This window comes from Lactuca serriola, chromosome 2 (assembly GCF_051521515.1).
Source record: "Lactuca serriola cultivar US96UC23 chromosome 2, Lser_US96UC23_V15, whole genome shotgun sequence".
NCBI classification, from domain to species: Eukaryota; Viridiplantae; Streptophyta; class Magnoliopsida; order Asterales; family Asteraceae; genus Lactuca; species Lactuca serriola.
In genome coordinates this window covers 62,353,508-62,373,620 of record NC_136409.1, presented here as the reverse complement: position 1 = coordinate 62,373,620, position 20,113 = coordinate 62,353,508, and the positions used below count along the sequence as shown (strand labels likewise).

The 20,113-nt window shown below is 38.3% G+C and overlaps 1 pseudogene; it reads left to right on the top strand.

Annotated features, from left to right (window-relative positions):
• Positions 1-1,804: 1,804 nt before the first annotated feature.
• Positions 1,805-2,380, top strand: LOC145089273 (alpha-amylase pseudogene; annotated as a pseudogene).
• The last annotated feature ends 17,733 nt before the right edge of the window (positions 2,381-20,113 follow it).

Genomic DNA, 20,113 nt, shown 5'->3' with positions numbered 1-20,113 from the left:
CTGGAACTATATAGTCAGAAAGTTGTATTATATAAGATCCATCACGACCCTATGCAAGTCCTTTCTCTATAGCTAATTTAGCATACCTTAAAAGCTCAGGCATTGCTAAAAAAAGTATTTTTTTTATTAAAATTTGTAATGTTGATTATGAACAGGATATACAATAAACAATAAAAACTTGAAACAACTGCTTTTCGAACTTCTTCATGAAAGTAGAATTTAAGAAGGGGTAATAATGTAGGGGCAACCTGGTCAATTTACACATCAAGAACTCCATAAGCTAAGATAATAGATAATAACTTGGCCAGAAACCAGTGGTCAATACAGTAAATAACAAGTTATAATTCAGTGAATTAATATTGCAAATGTACAAACCTTATGAAATAGGGTGTGGTTCATAAAGCAGTCATTTACATAAGCCGTGTACTTGTCATGGAGCTCAGTCACTTTTCTAATAAAAACCTGGAAACCATACCACAATCAATTGTATTATTATTATTATTATTAAATAGTTAATTTTTTTAAAAAAATTGTGAAAGTTCAGTTTTTTAAAAATTTACTTGTTCCTACAAGCCAGCCACAAGCTCTCTGAGCATGAATTCACCATGTTTCTCTCTCAAGAAGGCAAGACCTGAAGCAGCGACATTGATTTTAGATCCACCCAAAAGTAAATGTAAATCACATAGGACTTTTCACAGCTTATCTAAGAAAAGTTTATATCATTTGTGGTTCTTTATTTATTACTAATGATAGATAGCCAACTATAGTCGACAACTTAATACTTTCCTCTTATAAACTTTCATCTAGTGAAGATCAATTTTAGCTGATCATATGAATGATGTGTTTTTCATCACTTACACAATAAATTCAATTTTCTATCAAGTACATAAAGTAAGTTTTTTTTATGAGGAAATGAAATTCAATTGTATATATAGTACATCAATAGTGACTATTAAGTCAAAAAACAACACCTATCAGAGAGAGAGAGAGAGAGAGAGAGAGAACCTTTGAGAAATAATAACCTTCAGCCACCATCAACTACAATTGTTTGTGTGTCAGCTGAATTTCGTTTTCTAAGGCAAATTGGAGATCTTGATTTTGGTACAGGAGGCTGAACTCCTTTTAGCTCAAGTGTAACAACTTATGCATCTTCTTTGTTCAGATCCAAATATCTAATGAGACTGTTGTTCGTATTAGCTATGAATAGTCTCCCTGACAAACAACATTAAAAAAGTTTAATGATATGTACTCTATAATGAGACTGTTGTTTGGAGACTTCAGATATAATAAGAAATCAATTAAACTTGGAAATTAGGAGAAAGAACAAAAGAACACAAACCTTTGCATAACAGTTAAGCTACATAACATCTCGAATATTCCCTGAGCATGAAAAATTCGCACCATAATCAAACCCTAACTTACAGAACCATGAAATCAAAAATAATAGAGATGCAAAGTGAGTATATTCAAAAGAAGTTGAAGAAATTCCAGTTAGCAATGGAGTAAATCGTACCTGTAGATGTCGTTATTTAGATATGTAGAGAAGAACAGAGGCAAGTCATGGTGTGTGAACAGATAAGCCGATATTAACATAGAATCTTCGAGAGGATTACTCGTTGGAGAAAACCTAAAACGATCGATGGAGATTTTTGTGAGGAGTGATAAAGATGGAATCGGGGAAAAGTTGGAAGAGATAGACCAGGGATTATCGTGAAATTCAATCGTTAATTCTCCCATCCTTCTGGTTGAATTTGAAACCTAAATCGTGTTTGAACTGGGTGATATGGAAATGTTCAGGAAAAATATGGAGAACAAAGGCAAAAGAGAACGAGACAGTGTTTTCAAAAAAATTGGGATTTTGCTTTTTCCCCTTTCTACTACCGTGTACAACAAGGGAATCAAAGCCGTTGCAGACATAGTTATAAATCACAGAACAGGGGAAAAGCAAGATGGAAGCAGGAAATACTATATCTTCGAGGGTGGAACTCTAGATAAACGCCTTGATTGGGGATCTTCCTTGATTTGCAAAGACTACGACTATTGCGTTGGCAATGGAAATATCGACACGGGATATCCCATTACAGGTTCCCCAGGCATCGATCATGTAAACCCTATAGTCCAAAAGGAGTTATCTGATTGGATGAACTGGCTCAAGATTGAAATAGGGTTTGATGGGTGGCAATTTAATTACGTAAAAGGGTATTCGTTGAGTTTCACCAAGATCTACATGACCAACACATCTCCCGATTTTGCAGTTGGAGAGCTATGGAGCTCGTTAACTCATGGGCAAGATGAAAAACCATATTACAATCAAGATAACCATAGAAATGAACTTATGAAGTGGGCGGAAGAAAGGGAGTTTTCGGCGGGGATGAGCTAGGGTTTTCAGCCAGTGGAAACAAAGCGGGCTTTTTAATTTTTGGATTTCATTTCCCCCTCGGATGAAACGCGCGTTTCATTAAAATTTATAAAGCGACATGGTTAGACGACGCAGATTTTATTTAAGGTGCCCTCCGTTTTTTTATTAGACACTAATTTTAGGGCACGTAAAAATGCGTGCCCTCTATGCTTCATATTTTGGAAAACTGACATCAACTTTTAGCGCACGCTCAAATGCGTGTCCTCTATCAGCGCGTGTCATTGATTGCGCGTCGTAAAAGGCTGTTTTTCTAGTAGTGTGGTTGAGATTTCTAAAAGGATTCTAGGAATATTTAGGGGAAGGTTGGAAGCCTTTCAGATTCCCTTGATGTCTTTTGTTTCTTGCTTTCAAATCTTTATTGGGGCTAGGAATGAGTGTGGCATCTCTTACATAGGAGCTCATAGGTCTGGATGCTAGGGATATGTCGTTACAGGTTGGAAGAGTTTTGTTATTCGGTTGTACAAGACGGAAATCTCTTTTTAGTGCTCGAAGTTTGTAGGGTGAGAATCAAGCCAGTCCGTGTCAAATAAATGATGTTGGAATCCTTATTATAACAGGTGTTACATCGATTGGAAAGTTATGGTTGTTAGGAATGATAGGGTGTTCTATGTTCTTGTTCTTATCACTACTAGTTTCGTTTTTGTTGTACTATTGCGTCTACTTTGTCCCTGCTTCCTGGGTGTTATAGAAATACGGGAGCATTGATATAAAGCAAGGGAATTCGTAATCTGAATACTGCTAGGTTTTTCTATTATAGATGGGTGTGACCTAACCGTACATACTTAGGATTTCATAAAGGTAATTTGACGGCGTGGTTCTGCCCTAATCAACATTCAGACCAGGGACAAGAGAATAGGGCGGGACCACACACTCTTAGTTTATGGAATCCTAACCATATATGATCCTAACGTTTATATGGAACCATCCTGGTCCATTCATGTGGCAACCGTCAATTTCCGGTCAAGTTAAAGTTAAATAAAATCAACTGGTCAAACCCCTTGTGTATTAGGGTTTACAATATGTTACTATTGTACAACTCACTATTTTAATAAGAAGTTATCACTTAGAAAGCTCGTATGTTCAGAAATTCTAAACCCTAATCGGGGTAAGTGATGAAACTATTCGATAAAACATTATTCCGTAACCCTCAGGGACATATAACAATCATAACGAGGCTTAACGGTGTTTACACACTTTGCACAACGAAGCTAAACATCCAAAAAGGTCTCAAACGAAGTCTCTCTCAAATCTCTCTCGCTCTATCTCTCGCTACCACAAATCTCTCCCAAATCTCTCTAAGTATGTGAAATCTCTCCCAAATCTCTCTAAGTATGTGAAATCTCTCCCAAATCTCTCTAAGTATGCGAAATCTCTCCAAGTATGTGAAATCTCTCTCGACTTTTTATAATCACTCGGGGCATCCCGACCCTTGATTTAGTCAAAAACCGCTCGAAAATGGCAGTTTATGCAAAAAACCCTCTTAAGGAGCCGAACCTCTCATTAGAACCGAACCTCGCATAAGACCGAACCCGAACTACCCTTCGCCTTCGCCTCGCTCCATTCGCCTTCGATCCCTCTTCAGATGGCTTCGCCTGCAAGACTGCTCGGACTGAACCTCTCCCTCTCGGTTCTAAAACATCAACTGAACCAGTCTTCGGTTCTAACACCCTAAGGACCGAAACTTCGGCCAGACTTCGTAAATTTTCATTTTTCACCCGGTTTTCGACCACAACTCCGTTTTAAGCCCGTTTTTGATTATTTTTACGTGGGACTTTCACCCAAACTCAGATTTTGACATATAAAACACTATATATTCATAATTTAAACACATTTTTAGGGAAATCTTTATTTAAGAATAAAATCTAGTGGGTGAGATTTTGAGGTGGAGTGTTGGCTTTACATTTGAGTTATGACACAAGCAACCCACCACACCCACTCTAGGGCCATACTCAGTCACTATTTCTCCATACGTAGTCAATTATTTTTCCTTTCACCCACTTTCTCTGGCATATGAGGGTGATCAAGGCTGGAAATCTTTACTTCTCCTCCCACGTTTCTTCACACTTTCACCAAGAATCAAACCCATTTCTCTCTCTCACTTTCTCTCTGTAAATCAAATTTGAAGGCTGTTCTTGAGCACTCTCCTCTTATTTTGGTAAGTAACTTCATCCTACACTTGATTATCTTACATCCTTGCACTCGAATTATGGATTCCTTACACAAATATCGTCATATTTGTTCATAGGATCTTCAAATCTTCAAGCACCTCCCAAGTGTTCTTGACCTGGAAACTCCTTTTCTTCATCATCCATCTTCTAAAATCACTCAAGGTGAGTTCATACCCTCACATTTTTATGTTTTCATCAAGTTTTAGGGGAGAACACAAGTTAAAACACCAACAACTTAACTAAACTCAAACATCAGCTTTCAATAGAAAAGTTAATGTTCATTCACAGACTGTTTTGAACATCTTAAACTTTTTATTTTTCAAAACTGTATGAGATGCAATTAGATCAGGTTTTTACCTTTAAAAGGACTACTTGCACATATTCACAAGATTTTTGTACAATTTATGGTGAATTTTACAAAACAGCTGATCATTTTAGAAACCACTAGGGACCAATCTGTGAAGTTGGACATTTTTACATAAGTTAAAGGTCACTAAAAATCATGATAAAGATTATTAATAAAATAGACACATTTTCTAATCCCTCAGAGTTTATGGATCTAAATTTCGACCTCGGATGATTTTTGTATAAATTTTCCAATAGCAGGAACAGAAAAGTTAAGACTATAAAATAGTTAACAATCATATTTACACCTTGTAACTTGCTGAGCAAGGTGTCTAGTTTTATTTGAATACATGTTGCTGATCGTACTCATTATTTACCTAGTTTAAAGGTATGAAGCATATATAAAGAAGTACTACCACTACAAATATTTATAATAAATTATAATAAGTATGGTTGAGTCTATTATACATCACAAACAATTAAGCTAAACTATAATAGGTATAGTTAGATTGCATATACAATACAAACACTTTGATAAACTATAATAGGTATAGTTTATGCTTCATTTACATTTCAAACTCATTACCAAAGATTTTCATTAACGGGGTACAAATACAAAGTACCGAGTTTATACAAAAAGTGGTACATTACAAAGTACCGGGATTTTCATTAACGGGGTACAAATACAAAGTACCAGGTTTATACAAAAAGGGGTACATTACAAAGTACCAGGATTTCATTAACAGGGTACAAATACAAAGTACTGGGTTTATATAAAAAGGGGTACATTACAAAGTACCGGGATTTTCATTAACGGGGTACAAATACAAAGTACCGGGTTTACACAAAATGGTTTTATGATATTAAAACTACAATTCATCTAGAATTTGTTAGTTTCTGGCTATAATTGCTAAGTGTATATGTTAGAGTTATATAAGAATTTAGTCACGATCGACGTAGAATTGGTGGGCCCGCCTTACTTCCTGTTCCTTGTTTGGTTGTGGATTTAGGGCAGACCCATTATATTTGACGGTTTATTTAACTTAAATTTTGTATAACTTATATACACTGGGTGATTATAGAGGGAATCTATGGGTCTTTCTAGGGTACATTATTGCATAACATAGGAACTTTCATTACCCATTTTTATAACGAAAATAATGGATTTTCTGGAATCATATTCGCTCGCTTTTACAAGGAAAATGACATCTCTATCACATAAAACTCTTATGAACTCACCAACTTAATTGTTGACAGTCTTTCAAAACTACTTATATTATCAGGAAATCAGTAAAACAGGAAATCAGTGGCTTTTGAGGATGGGGCGCTAAGGCATCAAACATTTCATTTTTGTCAACATAATGTAATTGATTTAGAAACATGTAAGCTCATACTATGGTGTAACTTTTTCAATTATATTTATGTTGGTTGTTTTTACTTTGAGCACTATTATACTCATTGTTGTGATACTATACATGAAGTCCTCCACCCCCGGACGTTTCCGCCATCCTTGGTTTGGGGGTGTGACAATTCACAAGGATCTCTAGTTTCTTTGTAATTTATAGGATTTGCTCGAATGAGGAAATAGTTTTTGATTATGTTTTTAATTGACAAAACCTTTTTTTGAAAATTCAAGGTATAAAGTTTATCGTGGGAACGTACTAAAAATCTCGGTAGGGTTCCTTGTCGCCTCTTCCTGTCTAGTTGTCAAATCCTCCGTCATTCATCTCTGTTAGACAATCTCTCTTGAAATGTCTTGTTGCACCGCATTTGTGACATACTAGACTTACTTCTGGGTTGATGGTCGAAGTGACGCATGGGGCCAAGGCCCTACAATAACAGGAGGTATGCCCTATCTTGTTGCACCTTCTACAACGAAAATCCCGGCAGGCTCCCTGGTGATGGTATTTACACTTGTTGCAGTGTGGAGAGTTTCCAAGATATGGTTTTCTCAATGTGGGAGGAGTAGTGTTAGTAAGGGTAGGGACTACTCCCACTTGTTTCCTTTTTGGTAAGCCTCTAAGTTGAACTGCCTCCTTCTTCTTTCCCGAACTTTTGTATCTTGCTCATAGGCTTAGGTTTTAGGGTGTACTGGCGAGTTGTCCTTCGTTGGTTTCCTTGGTTGTTAATGCGGTTGAAATTACCAACACTGCTCCCATTTTCGTATGTATTATTGGCGTTGAGGTGTGCCATGACAGCTGCCACGACAACCGTTACAGTGGTTTGGGAAGTGGTGGAATCTATTCGTAGGACCAGTGCTTCGCCAGCTAGCTGGTTGTTTCCATGGAAAGACATGGTTCTGTTGCATGATGGGATACATGTTCGTGAGTAGCTATGGTTATTTCTATTCATATCTTATCTTTGATAGTAGATATGAAATTATGCATGTATGCATATAAATCACATGTTTTGTTATACATTTTTCTTTGTTTCGACCTACATCCCTATTATGTATTTACGATTGAGAGTAGAATATCGCATGTTATGTTTTATCGGGATATTGTATAGCCATCTATAACTTGATTGGATTCATATTACATGGGTTCTTGGAGGGCGTACCTCTCTTGGCTTACTACTACTAGTTGCGGTTCAATACAACATAAACCTAGGGCGGTAGTGTGGTGATTCTCCTATGCCGAAATGGCGTACAAGGTGTTTGGCCATTTTACTCGTTTCAAGAGCGGCCCCTTCCGTTCTTTGTTTTGCTAAGGTTGTCCTAGTTTCTGTTGTAATCGAGTGTTGTCTTAGGGGGGTCACTTCCTCCTTTATGGAGTGTAGACGGTTCGTGCGGTTCTCTAGTTCTACTGGTTGGTTCCATAAGGCTTTGGAATGGTGTGTTTGTTGTTCATGGGAAAGTCGGATTTACATTGTCATATATCGGGCTTTGCTTCCGGTCTCCATTACTCCATGACAGAGAGTAGTAAACCGGGAGTCAAATCGGTTTACTTGTGGCCTATATGGGGGTGGTGCTTGAATTGTGATGGTGTTGGGGATTGGAGCACGATGCACATCGATTGTGGATGGGATCATCTTTTGTGCCAATGCATCATGAACCTGGTAGATGTCAATCACTAAGCTTGTTTTTTCATGGGTATTGTTTTGTTACTAGGTATGTCTATTCCAGGGGCACTTATATTGGGTGATTAAATATCTGGGAGGAGAGAGGTGAAAGGGTTTCTTGCTAATAGGATAAGTCTCGCTAAGGGTTTCCTTGGCGCTTTCATCCGTGCTTGGCTCTTAGTCGGAATCCTCCTTTACATAATTCATATTTTGGTATTCCTTAGACTTCACCTCTGGCTTATCTTATGGACCTCTTTTGGTCCTTCCTTGACCCATCCGCAAGTCACCGTGACAGGGTAGTAGAGATCTTTGTGAGGAATTTCAACTATGTCGTTTGTGTGAGAATAGGGGTATGAGAAATACGGGGAAAGTTTAGGTGTGGGGGTTTTTGGTATCCTAAAATACTCCTACAGTATTTTAAACTTAATGTTAGATTATGGTGTTCTCTTGTATGTATGGTTGGTAGGTTTTAGGTTTGTTGAAACACCACCATCACTTCTAAGCACATGTTGGTTATATCTCAAATAAATATAGCTGATCAGGATATATTTACTGCCTAGGTTTGACTGTAGTGTTCAACCTTTAGTTACTTTTGTTTTCTTCTTACTATGATATTGTGCTAGTAAGTATGTATAATTTTAGTCAGATTTTTTTAGTCCCATTGTATTTATAGTTTTATATCTTGTATGGCTAGATATAACAATTCACTATAAACAATGCTCTGATACGAATCTTTCACACCCCCAGACCAGACGATGGAAACGTCCGGAGGAGGGTGACTTCGTTGTGCAGTATCATAACAATTGAATTTAAATGAAACATAGCAAATCCAAACATCATACATTGAGATAACAAACTTACACCGTTTACATATTGTATTTATTCTTCAAATTACACAAAAGAGGCATAGGTAAATAAATTCCGAACTACAACAACGTATTTCTAAATCTGCATCCCTTTAACCTACTTACGAATTTCCTGAGAATATAAGTTGTTTGAAAAGAGTCAACATAAAATATGTTGGTGAGTTCATAAGCATTTTTGTATAAGAATTTGTGATAGTTTCGAAATCCAGAAAATTTCAGTGTTTTCTTGTCAAAACAGTTATAAGTCTTGTTTTCCATCTAGTATAGTATCATGTGTGTTTGTTTTAATATATCGTCTTTCAAAATAGTTTAAAATCGTTTCCTCCAGAAAATCCTATATTTTCTTATATAAAATACCCTTGAGTTCTGTTTCCAATTGAGTATAGTTACATGTGTATGCGTATTAGTTGATCGTTTTCGAAATCGTATAAAATCGTTTCCTCTAGACAATCCCATATTTTCTTATATAAAATAATTGTGAGTTCTGTTTCCAATGGAGTATAGTTACATATGTGTGTATTAGTTCATCGTTTTCAAAATCGTATAAAATCGTTTCCTCCAGAAAATCCCATATTTTCTTATATAAAAATTGGTGGTCTTAAAACCCTAAGACTGGAGGGGTAAGAGAAATCAACAGGCAGTTGTGGACATTCCGCACAACGCAAGTGGACGATCAACACAACAAATGTGGACAATCACTACCATGCATGGAGATGGTCATCACAACGTGCCAATTCATTTGGAAGGTTTTCCTTACAAAAAATTCTAAATAGCATTACCGTATTCTATTGAGCCGTTATAACCATACTAATATGACGGAGGCCTGTCTTGGCGTTTCTCAGGCGCCCACTTTTGATAAAAGACATTTGTCACCCTAGAGTGGCCGCTCTAGCTATAGCGAACAACGAAGGTGCGGGGTGTCAAGCCCGTATAGATCTATACACAAATTCTCGATCCCCCTCCAGGAGACTCTGGTTACAACTCTTTACAGGACTTTAAACGTACACTAATATATTTATATATTTAGGTACTGAGGAGACTTGTCTGACTAGAATACCAACAGATAGGTGTACTAACCGGTGAAAATCCGTTATTTAATAAATAACAATAATTGAGCTCATTGACTAGGCATATCGCTTTATTGTGTTTATTAAGAAATAAACCACACTGAATCATATTTATAAAAGAATTGATCCAATATTATCGATACTGGCAAAAATGGCCCTTCTTTGTGTAAAGTTATCAAATAAGATCCATTTTTGTCGAAAGGTGTCATAAATGGCCCAACACTTTGTGAATTATTATAAATAGCCCATGTCTTCTAAAATACTCATCTAAGGCTTAAAATTGAGAAATTATTAAAAAAAGGCCCTTTGTATCAAAAAAATTCATTTTTGGTCCTTCGAAATTGAGATGTTCAATAATTCTTCAATTTTATTCCATTTTCCAAAATGGTCCTTACACACACACGCACACACACACACACACACACACACACATATATATATATATATATATATATATATAGCCGAAAATGGTCCCAAAATATTAATAATATTCCAATTTAACCATTTCCAAAATATTATGTTTAACCTTTTGTTTAAACAATTTTTGAAGCAAAACCTTATGATTCTTGATGTAACAATTTATGATTAATATTCCATAAACATACTAGTTTTTGTTTCTAACATATAAAAGGGTGATATATATATATATATATATATATATATATATATATATATATATATATTGATGAGAATAAATCTCAGATCGTTTAGATCTTTCACAGGCATATTGGTGAAGAACAAACAATTCAAACACAATACAATTATGAACACAGTATGGAATAAATGTAAAACTTATGATTCAAATATAGTCACACCTCAGCAAAGCTCGATGAAGAACTTCCACTGTAGAGGCGAGCTGGGGTTTACAATACTGATGAGAAAAATAATAAAAGCGTTACTAACTAAAGATGCATGCATGCACCTTAAATACCAAAACCCTAGAGTAAAATAATGCACGGTTGGACAGGCCCAAACCGGCTACCAAAACTGGGCTAAGGACCGAGCCCATGACGCAACACTATAAGCCCAACAATCTCCTCCTTTGCATCAAATGAGGCGAGAGATTATTTCAGTTGAGCAGGCTTCACTGTCTTCACAACTTTGAACAGCCGAGGAATGATAGCAAGAAGAGTCTGCCGAAATTGAATATACCATCTCAGCATGTCAGTAAACAACTTCTTGTCGGTTGTTGAGTTCTGATTACACCTCTGAATGATCTCTAAAATATGCTCCAAGCAAGTAGTTGAGAACAGGTGCTTATCAACAAGAGCGAATAGGCATTTTTGATCTTCACCCCTGAGAAACATCAAAGTGTGATATTTTGAGTCAATTTCCCTTTGATCATTGAGTTTATATCACCAGCTCTTCCCATTGGTTTGATCGTAGTTTGCTTGTGAATAACCGAGGCGATTTCTTGATCCATCTTTGCTACTTCATGAATGTAGTAAACAAGCATTCGCTTGATGTGGTCTATTATCGGCTGATACTCCTGAGGACTCGACAGCAAAATTTTGTTGAGGAGTATCCAGTCGTGAGAGTTGAGGTTCGGTAGATCAACCAGGGAGAAATTATGAACCGAGCCTTTAGAGCCTCGAGTCACTTTGAATTTGACGTTGATGAACTTCACGGATCAATAAGGCTTTAATACCTTGACAGTTATAATCTTCTGTGAGCTCCAGGTCAGGTACTATGGCTGAGCGAACTCCAGATAAAACTCTAACAGATCCCTATCCATCTTCGGTTCTGGAGAGGGGATGGCAGTAGTTGAGTTGAAGCAATGAAAGATAAATGCCTTTCGAGTGATTGACATGTCAAACTGCACATCCTTCGAGTTTTCAAGGCCGAACGACATGACAGGTTCAAGCCAATGAGTACTCGGTTCATCTATAGCATCTCTTTGAAGCGAATCAATGGTCCACTCTGGAAAAATGTACTTCTTTTTCTCCAAGAGATCCTTTTCTTTTTGCTTCTTCTCCAGCTCAGCCGTTTGCTTCTTGATCTTTTCTGCAAACTCTTTCTCAGAAAGTTTTGTTTTCTGAAAAGGCTTAGAGGGAATTTCACCCAAAGTATCTTCAAAATCATCATCATCATTATCTGTTTCATCTGCACCAATTTTCTTTTTCCTCTTATCCCTTTTGCTGACCGAAGCTTCATCATCCTTCGGTTCAGCTGTTGACTCAGGTACGGGAGGAGGTTGAGTTTTTGCCTTTTCTCCCCTTGTTTCGGCTGGACACTAGTCACCGAAACACCTTCAATTCGACTAAGGATATCCAATGCAGGTCTAAGTTTGTCAGCCAAATGGTGTCGGATGGTTATAGTCATAATGGGATCATGTGCATCAAGAAGATGAAGTAGAATGGAATGAACTTCACCTACAGAGCTTCGAATTACCTCCATTTCAGACTTTAAATCATTAAGCTCGTTTGTTGCAGTGCGAAGCTTGAGGTTTTGCATTTTCAGCTGAGAGGTACGCTTGTCTAACTCATCCATTATGCGATTTTCAACAGCCAATTCAGCTTCCAGTTGATTCAGACGACCATTGACATTAGCGTGAAGGGTGGCATTGGCAGCTTCAATGGATTGACGAGCAGCTTGAAGATTAGCCCTTTCAGCTTGAAGAGAACGTTGAAGATTATCAACCAAAGCATTCACTGTCTGAGAGTTATTTTGAGCAGCAACCTGCAAAGAATCAAGGAATAATTGAGCCTCAAAAATTAGTTTATCGACTTTTGCGATCGCTTCTTTGCATTCCTTCGTTGAAGCCTCAACAGCAGATGAGGCCTTCGGACATTGAGAAGTAGATGCTTCGATAGCCTTGGCTGTAGCAGATAGAGAAGCATCATGCTCTTTAACAACCGAAGAGAACAAAGCTTTAAGAGCAACGTCAGAATAAGCAGTAGTAGAGGAGGAGGAAAGCAGCTGATCAAGCTTTTCAATACAGCCTTGAGATGGCACTTGGTTACTGGAGCATCATCGTCGTCATCACTTTGAACACGGTAGGGACTGAAGTAAGTGGAATCAAACTCCAAGTCCTCACCTCCAAGAACTGTATTGGTTTCGGTAGATTGGGTAGGAGATAGTGGTTTGGTAGTTACAGGAGGTTCGGTAGTGACTGGTGGTTCGGTTGTAACTGGAGGTTCGGTTGTGACTGGAGGAGTGGGTGCTAAAGAATGAGCCCCCGTATCAGATACGTTGGTTCTAACTCCAGTAGTGGTAGTAGTTGTAGCTTCAGTGAAAATTGGAGCAGAGATGGGAATAGTAGTTGATGGTTAAGATGTAGGGATGGGAAAAATAGGAGGGATAGAAACAAGAACAGAAACTGGTGGAGGAGAAGGGGCTTGGGACTGAACAGATACCTCCGGTGTAGGAGAGTGAGGCGGTGTATCACCACGCGCCGAACCCTCATCCTCTGAGCTTTCGCTATCAGATTCACTTGGAATAGGTGTGGGTTGAGTAGGTGGCACATACTCTGAGTCAGAATCACTTGAAGATTGAAGAATGAGTCGTCGAGCTAGTTTCTTGACTTTCTTCGGCTTAGGTTGAGCTGGGGCTGCTTCCTCTGACTTTTGCTTCCTAGGTTTTTGAACTTTGGAAACCTGACCCCCTTTATCTCCCTTGGTTGGTTTGGTGACCCTCACCTCCTTTTGTGTTTCTGGTTTCTTTCCCCTCTTAGCAAGTTTGTCTGCTTCCTCGATGGAGTGAATCATGGCAGGAGTGAGTTCCCTTGGGCCCGAAGAAGGATGCTTCTTTTATTCTTGAATAACGTTGCTTGCGTCAGACACGTAGGCATACATAGCTGCTGGGATCGATCCAATGAATGAATACTTGGAAGGAAGAGAGTCTGCCATGATTGGAACGTGGAGACAATCCATCGCCCACTTTGTAATAATAGACCAGTACCTTCCACATGAAATCTCTGAATGTCGTGATGAAGAATACAAACTTTGAACCAGTTGTTGCCATATGACTGCCCCATAGTCCTAGGTAACCCCATGATACAACCCATAAAGCACAGTCATAAATGACTTGATTGCTCCGTCTGAGCCGACGCTACACTCTGATAGACCTTTGAAAAGAAGAGTGAAGAGACCGTTCCATTGAGGAGGAAGGCAAGACTTCTTGAATTTGGTAGCTGTGGTTAGGGTTTTTGTGTACCCCATTTGGTAAAACATGGAGAACAGTTGACCAATAGTAATCGAGTGGGGTTTATTAGAGTGGGTTCGTGAGCAAGACCAGTTAGGGCACATAAGCGATTCTTAGAGATGGAGGTCTTCTCGTTGTGAATTTCAAAGTGAATCCTCTCAGCAACCTTGTCATAGTAAGCAGTTGAATAGATGTGTGAGATGCAGGCCATGGGAACAACTTCAACCTTTGTAAGAGCATCAACGAAAGGTGAGTACTTGAGACATTCAACGACGTACAACATGTAGGGTTCATAGATGAAGGGTGTAAGATCAATGATGAGGTTTTGTTGAGGCTTGATGGTGAGAAGGTTGGAGTGAACAAAAGTATCTTGAACAGAAGATGATTCTGACATTGATGAAGCTTGAGAAGAAGAAGATGAACAGTGTGAGAAATCGCCCTTTTTCTTTGAGAGAATTTGTAAGTGATAAAAGAGTAAAGAGGAGCGTGCCAAATCCTTTTATACGTACAAGTATGAGAGAGAAATATCCGGCTGAAATCTTGGATTAATTAGAAACCGTGCCTGATGTGACGGAGTGAACAGTTGGCAACCCCGATGATGACGCACGAGAGAGAAAGGACGTTTCACTATTACGCGCCTTTCCATAAAAAGTGCATTTTTCAAATCGTCAAAACGATTGGATAACTGCTGACTCAGCCTTAACTTTATCCCAAACGTCACTCAGATATTTAACATGAACCTTCATCACCTTTATCTTTATCGATCACTGGAATACTTTTAGAAACGAAGCTGTAACAATAAGGTCATCGTTAATAGAACCAGATTTTGGAAAATCAAAGATTTTCGTGCATAGAGTGTGAAAGATAAAGAAATAAAACAAACTGTTTATGAGAATTTGTGATGTCTTGTTGAGACATAAAGCGACTAATTCTGGGCACGAATCTCTTCCTTCAAAGTCAAGAGAGATTTCAAAGTGCTTGTGTGGCTTCCCATGAAATAACGATCAAGTACTTGTTAAGAAGTATTGAAACACATATTTTTAATTAAAGCTATAAAGGTTGGCTTTCGCTTCAATTCATGATTTCGATACTTGATATAAGACCGAAACTGAATGAAGTACTTGTGAGACCAATGAGGTCTGTTAAACAAGTAGGTAGGTAAGATATTCAGTGAGTTGTTGACATTTGAGAAATCTAAAAAAAACTTAGCTGGATCTTTGGGGAAGAAAAATCTTGGTAATAGACATTTTCAGAAGGATCACTCAAAATAAAAGGAGATTTTGTTCAAGAACGTTATCATAGTGATGGTGTACCGTCAATTCATTAATGGTGTTGAATTGTGGGTTTCACTTAGTATGTAGTGACACGAAACTAAGGTCATTAACACATATTTTTGTATAACCATAAACCTCAGTGGTAAATGCTGAGAGTCTAAAGGGTTACATAAGTCAGATGAAGTGTAATGAAGAATAATGATATATATGGTATAAGAAGCGAAAGTACCTCTGCTATAAAGGAAGGACCAAGCAGAAAACTCTAAACTCAATATGAGAAGAGTAAGGTAGCTCATGATTAGAGTGAATGTAACAGCCTAGTTTGGGAAAACATGATTTGTATATATCATGTTATTAAGGCTTCACTCAAAATCTGTAGAGGCTTTAGTCAACATGCAGCAGCAGCATGCATCTAGGGACACTTAGCTAATTTTTAGAAAAGAGGTTATACCTGCTTGAGCTTCACCATCGAGAGTAACATTTATACAAAGGAAAGCATTAGATAAAAAGAAAATAAAATAAAAGATATTTTTGTATATTCTGAAAATTTTTAATAAAACGAAAAAGAAAAAATATTTTTGGATTTTATGAAAATAAAAAAAAATGAAAAGAAACATAAAAATGAGTATTTAAAAAGTGTAAAAATGAATACAATCAAAATTCCTTGCTATGAAAAAGAAGCGAACAAGTTCAGAAGAACCGAACCCGAAATAGACCGAGCGTTCGGTTCATTTCGGTTCTTGGTTGAGCCGAACCCGAAATAGACCGAGCGTTCGGTTCATTTCAGTTCGCTCTATTTCGCTTCTTACCTTTATTGAAGCAAAGGCGATTTTGGTACTAATTCTGCTTCCATCATTCCAAGGCCTTGTAAGATTTTGTTGAAACTTGCTTCAGGTAAAGCCTTAGTGAATATATCTGCTAGTTGATCAGTTGTCATCACGAAGTGAATCTCCACGTTGCCATCTTCGACGTGATCTTTGATGAAATGATACCTCAGTGCTATGTGTTTTGTTTTCGAATGTTGCACTGGGTTATGACAAATCCTAATTGCACTTTCAGAGTCACAATATAGTGGGACTTTTTTCATGTTCAGCCCATAATCTCTGAGTTGACTCTGTATCCATACAACTCGAGATGTGCGTGAGGCGGCAGCAATGTATTTAGCTTCTGCCGTGGAGAGAGAAACATAGGTTTGTTTCTTTGATTGCCAGCTGACCAATTTTCCATCGAGAAATTGGCATCCTACAATGGTGCTTTTACGATCCAATCCACAACCACCTAAGTCAGCATCTGAGAACGCTTGGAAAAAGAAACCTGAGTTGGCTGGATACCATAGACCAAGAGAGGAGGTTCGCTTTAGATAGCGAAATATGTTTTTCACGGCTTGCATATGAGGTTTGCGTGGGTTAGCCTGGAATCGGGCACAGTAGCAAACCGAGAACATGATGTCGGGTCTGCTAGCTGTAAGATACATTAGTGACCCAATCATTTGACGATAAAGCGTCATGTCAGCGGTTGTCTTCTCCAAAGAATCTGTAAGCTTTGTCCCAAAATCCATTGGAACTTTCACTTTGGAGTCTGCCATCATGCCAAACTTAGCAAGCAATGTCTTTGTATATGCATCCTGATTGATAAAGATGCCTTCGGTTCCCTGTCTAATATTTAAGCCAAGAAAAAAGTTAATCGGACCCATTGAGCTCATCTCAAATTTAGTTTCCATCAACTTCCTGAATTCAACTGTTAAGCTGGGATTCGTGGAGCCGAAGATGATGTCATCAACGTAAATTTGGACTATCATAAGGTGGTTACCCTCTCTCTTACGAAAGAAGGTTGGGTCAACCGAACCTTGTTTAAATTTAGACATTTTTAAGAATCGAGTGAGAGTTTCATACCATGCTCTGGGAGCCTGCTTTAGGCTATATACCGCTTTGTCTAGGATGTAACAGTGATCTGGGTGCTTCTAGTTCACGAAGCCTAGCGGTTGCTCAATGTACACAGTTTCCTCAAGTTCTCTGTTGAGAAAGGCACACTTTACGTCCATCTGATAGACTTCAAAGTTTTTGTGTGCAACATAAGCAGGAAAGATTTGAACCGACTCTAATCTTGAAACTGGAGCAAAGGTCTCTTCATAATCAATACCTTCCTCTTGGCAGTAGCCTTTTATAACCAACCGAGCCTTGTTACGAATCACATTCCCCTCCTTATCCATCTTATTTCTGAATACCCACTTGAGACCGACAACCGAAGCATCCTTTGGAGTTGGAATTAGACGCCATACTTTGTTTCTTTCAGACTCGTTCAACTCGTCTTGCATGGATTGAACCCAATCAGAATGATCAAGAGACGAATTCACAGTCTTCAGTTCAACTTTGGAGACAAAAGAGTTGAACATGCAAAATTCTACTTGAGAGAATAGTGCAACTTGTTTCGCTTTGATCTGTGATCGAGTTAATACCTTTTCTGAAGATTCCCCAATGATTTGACTCTGAGGATGATCTTTGGTCCATTTAATGAGAGGTGGGTAATTTGGATCACAAGAGGGATCTAGTTCTGCATTGATTTCTTCTTCCAATTCTGATAGTGTATCATCATCATTGACCTGTGTATTCTCCCCTTCGAATGATGACACGAGTTCAATATCTGGATCAGAATGCTCCCCTTCGTTTGGACTTTTGGTTGAGCTAGATGATTGTGACGTTAAATTCTCCCCCTGTAATGAAGGACCTTGATCCTTTGGTAAAGACGGACCCTCCCCTTGGATAGAAGGACAGTCACCAGAAGGTTCGCTTAAGCCAGGCCTTTCGGTTGCCTTTGGTTGATCAGCAGCCATCTTTTGTGCAACATTTTCAATGATTTGCTTTATACTGTCAACTTTGTTATCTTCCGCCTTGGATTCATAATCGATAGCCTTTTCAGGTTCATCAAAAAGAAGCATATGTTGCTCAAAAAGGTTTGAGATAGGAGCTGTAACTTGACTGGTCTTTGGAAAGATTTCCTGCATTGTATCTTCAGTTGTCTTCATCTTCTTGACATAGCTATCGTCAAAAGTGACATAGTATGTCTCTTCAATCTTCTTAGAGCGCTTGTTCAAAACTTTATATGCCTTCGAGTGCAACGAGTAGCCCAAAATATTCCTTCATCAGCCTTAGCATCAAACTTGTTTCGATTCTCTTTTGAGTTGAAGACGAAGCATCTTGAACCGAACACATGAAAGAATTTCACCTTTGGCTTACGATTGTTCAAGATCTCGTAAGGAGTAATGGTGAATTGCTTGTTTAGATATGATCTGTTCTGAGTGTAGCAAGCAGCAACAAAAAGCATCAGCCTAGAAATACAGAGGCAAGGAAGCGAAGCTTAGCATAGTTCGAGCTACTTCGTACAGAGATCGGTTTCGTCTTTCGACGATTCCATTCTGATGTGGAGTATATGGAGCCGAGAAATTATGATTTGTTCCCTTCTCAGCTAGAAAATCTTCAAAATCCTTGTTCTTGAATCCAAGCCATTTTCACTTTTTACGTTACGAACCACTTTCCTCAATTGAACTTCAACTTGATTTATGAAGAGCTTGAGCTTAGGAGTAGCCTCTGATTTTTGCTTTAAGAAAAACACCCATGTGAAGCGAGAGAAGTCGTCGACGATGACCAGAATGTACTTGTTCCCACCAATGCTTTCAAGAGAGGAGGGACCACATAGATCGAGATGTAACACCTCCAGTGGTTCTATCACCTTTGTGTTTATAATAGAAGGATGACTTTGTCGACTTTGCTTTCCCATTTCACAAGCTGCACATTGATGTTCTTTGTCGAATTTGAGAACTGGAAGACCTCGAACATGATCTCCTAAAACCAGCTTGTTGATATCCTTGAAATTAACATGAGAGAGTCTTCGATGCCATAACCAGCTTTCGTCTGAGTGAGCCTTTGTTAGCAAGCAGATTGCTGGTTTCCCTCGAATTGGATTGAGGTTTAAAGGGTACATTTTCCCCTTTCGCTTCGATTTCAACAGAATGTTATTTGACTTCTTTTCGACTATCTCTGAGCCTTCATCATCAAATGAGACCTTCAATCCGGTCCCAACTACCAGCTGTGATACATTGATGAGGTTATGCTGCAGTCCTTCAACATATGCGACATTTCTTATTAAGAAATCACCATTCGTAATCATTCCATAGCCTTTGATAGTTCCAAACGAATTGTTGCCGTACTTCACAATTCCACCATCCTTGAGAGACCGAAACTCTCCCAGTTCTTCCTTTCGTCCTGTCATGTGACGCGAGCAGCCACTATCAATATATCATTCTTCGTCAAACTGCTCGTCACGTATAACCTGCAAAATATTAAGCAGATTTAGGAACCCAAAGTTTCTTGGGTCCTTGTGAGCCTTTTACAGGACATGGAATAGTAAGAGAAACATCAACCAAATAAGTTCTTTTAATTAGAGTTGTTTCATCTTTTCTTTTTATTGTGAAAACTTTAATTTTTTTTGGCTTAGATTCATTAGACGTAGAGTTTGAAATTTTGACGTCTGCATTCTTTTGGATCTCTTTCGGGCCCTTGTTGTCTTCTGGAAAGAGCTTTCCTTTCCCCTTTAAATCTTTTGAAGGATAAAAATTAGAATGAGAATGAGAAGAATAGGGTTTAGAGGCGATATTAGATCGACGATTATTACTCTTCCTTGGTTGAGAACGGGAACACTCTTCCCTTCTATTCGTCTGATTGGACTTGGGACCGAACCCATTCTTTCGGTTGTTATTATTTAGAGGACCAAAGCC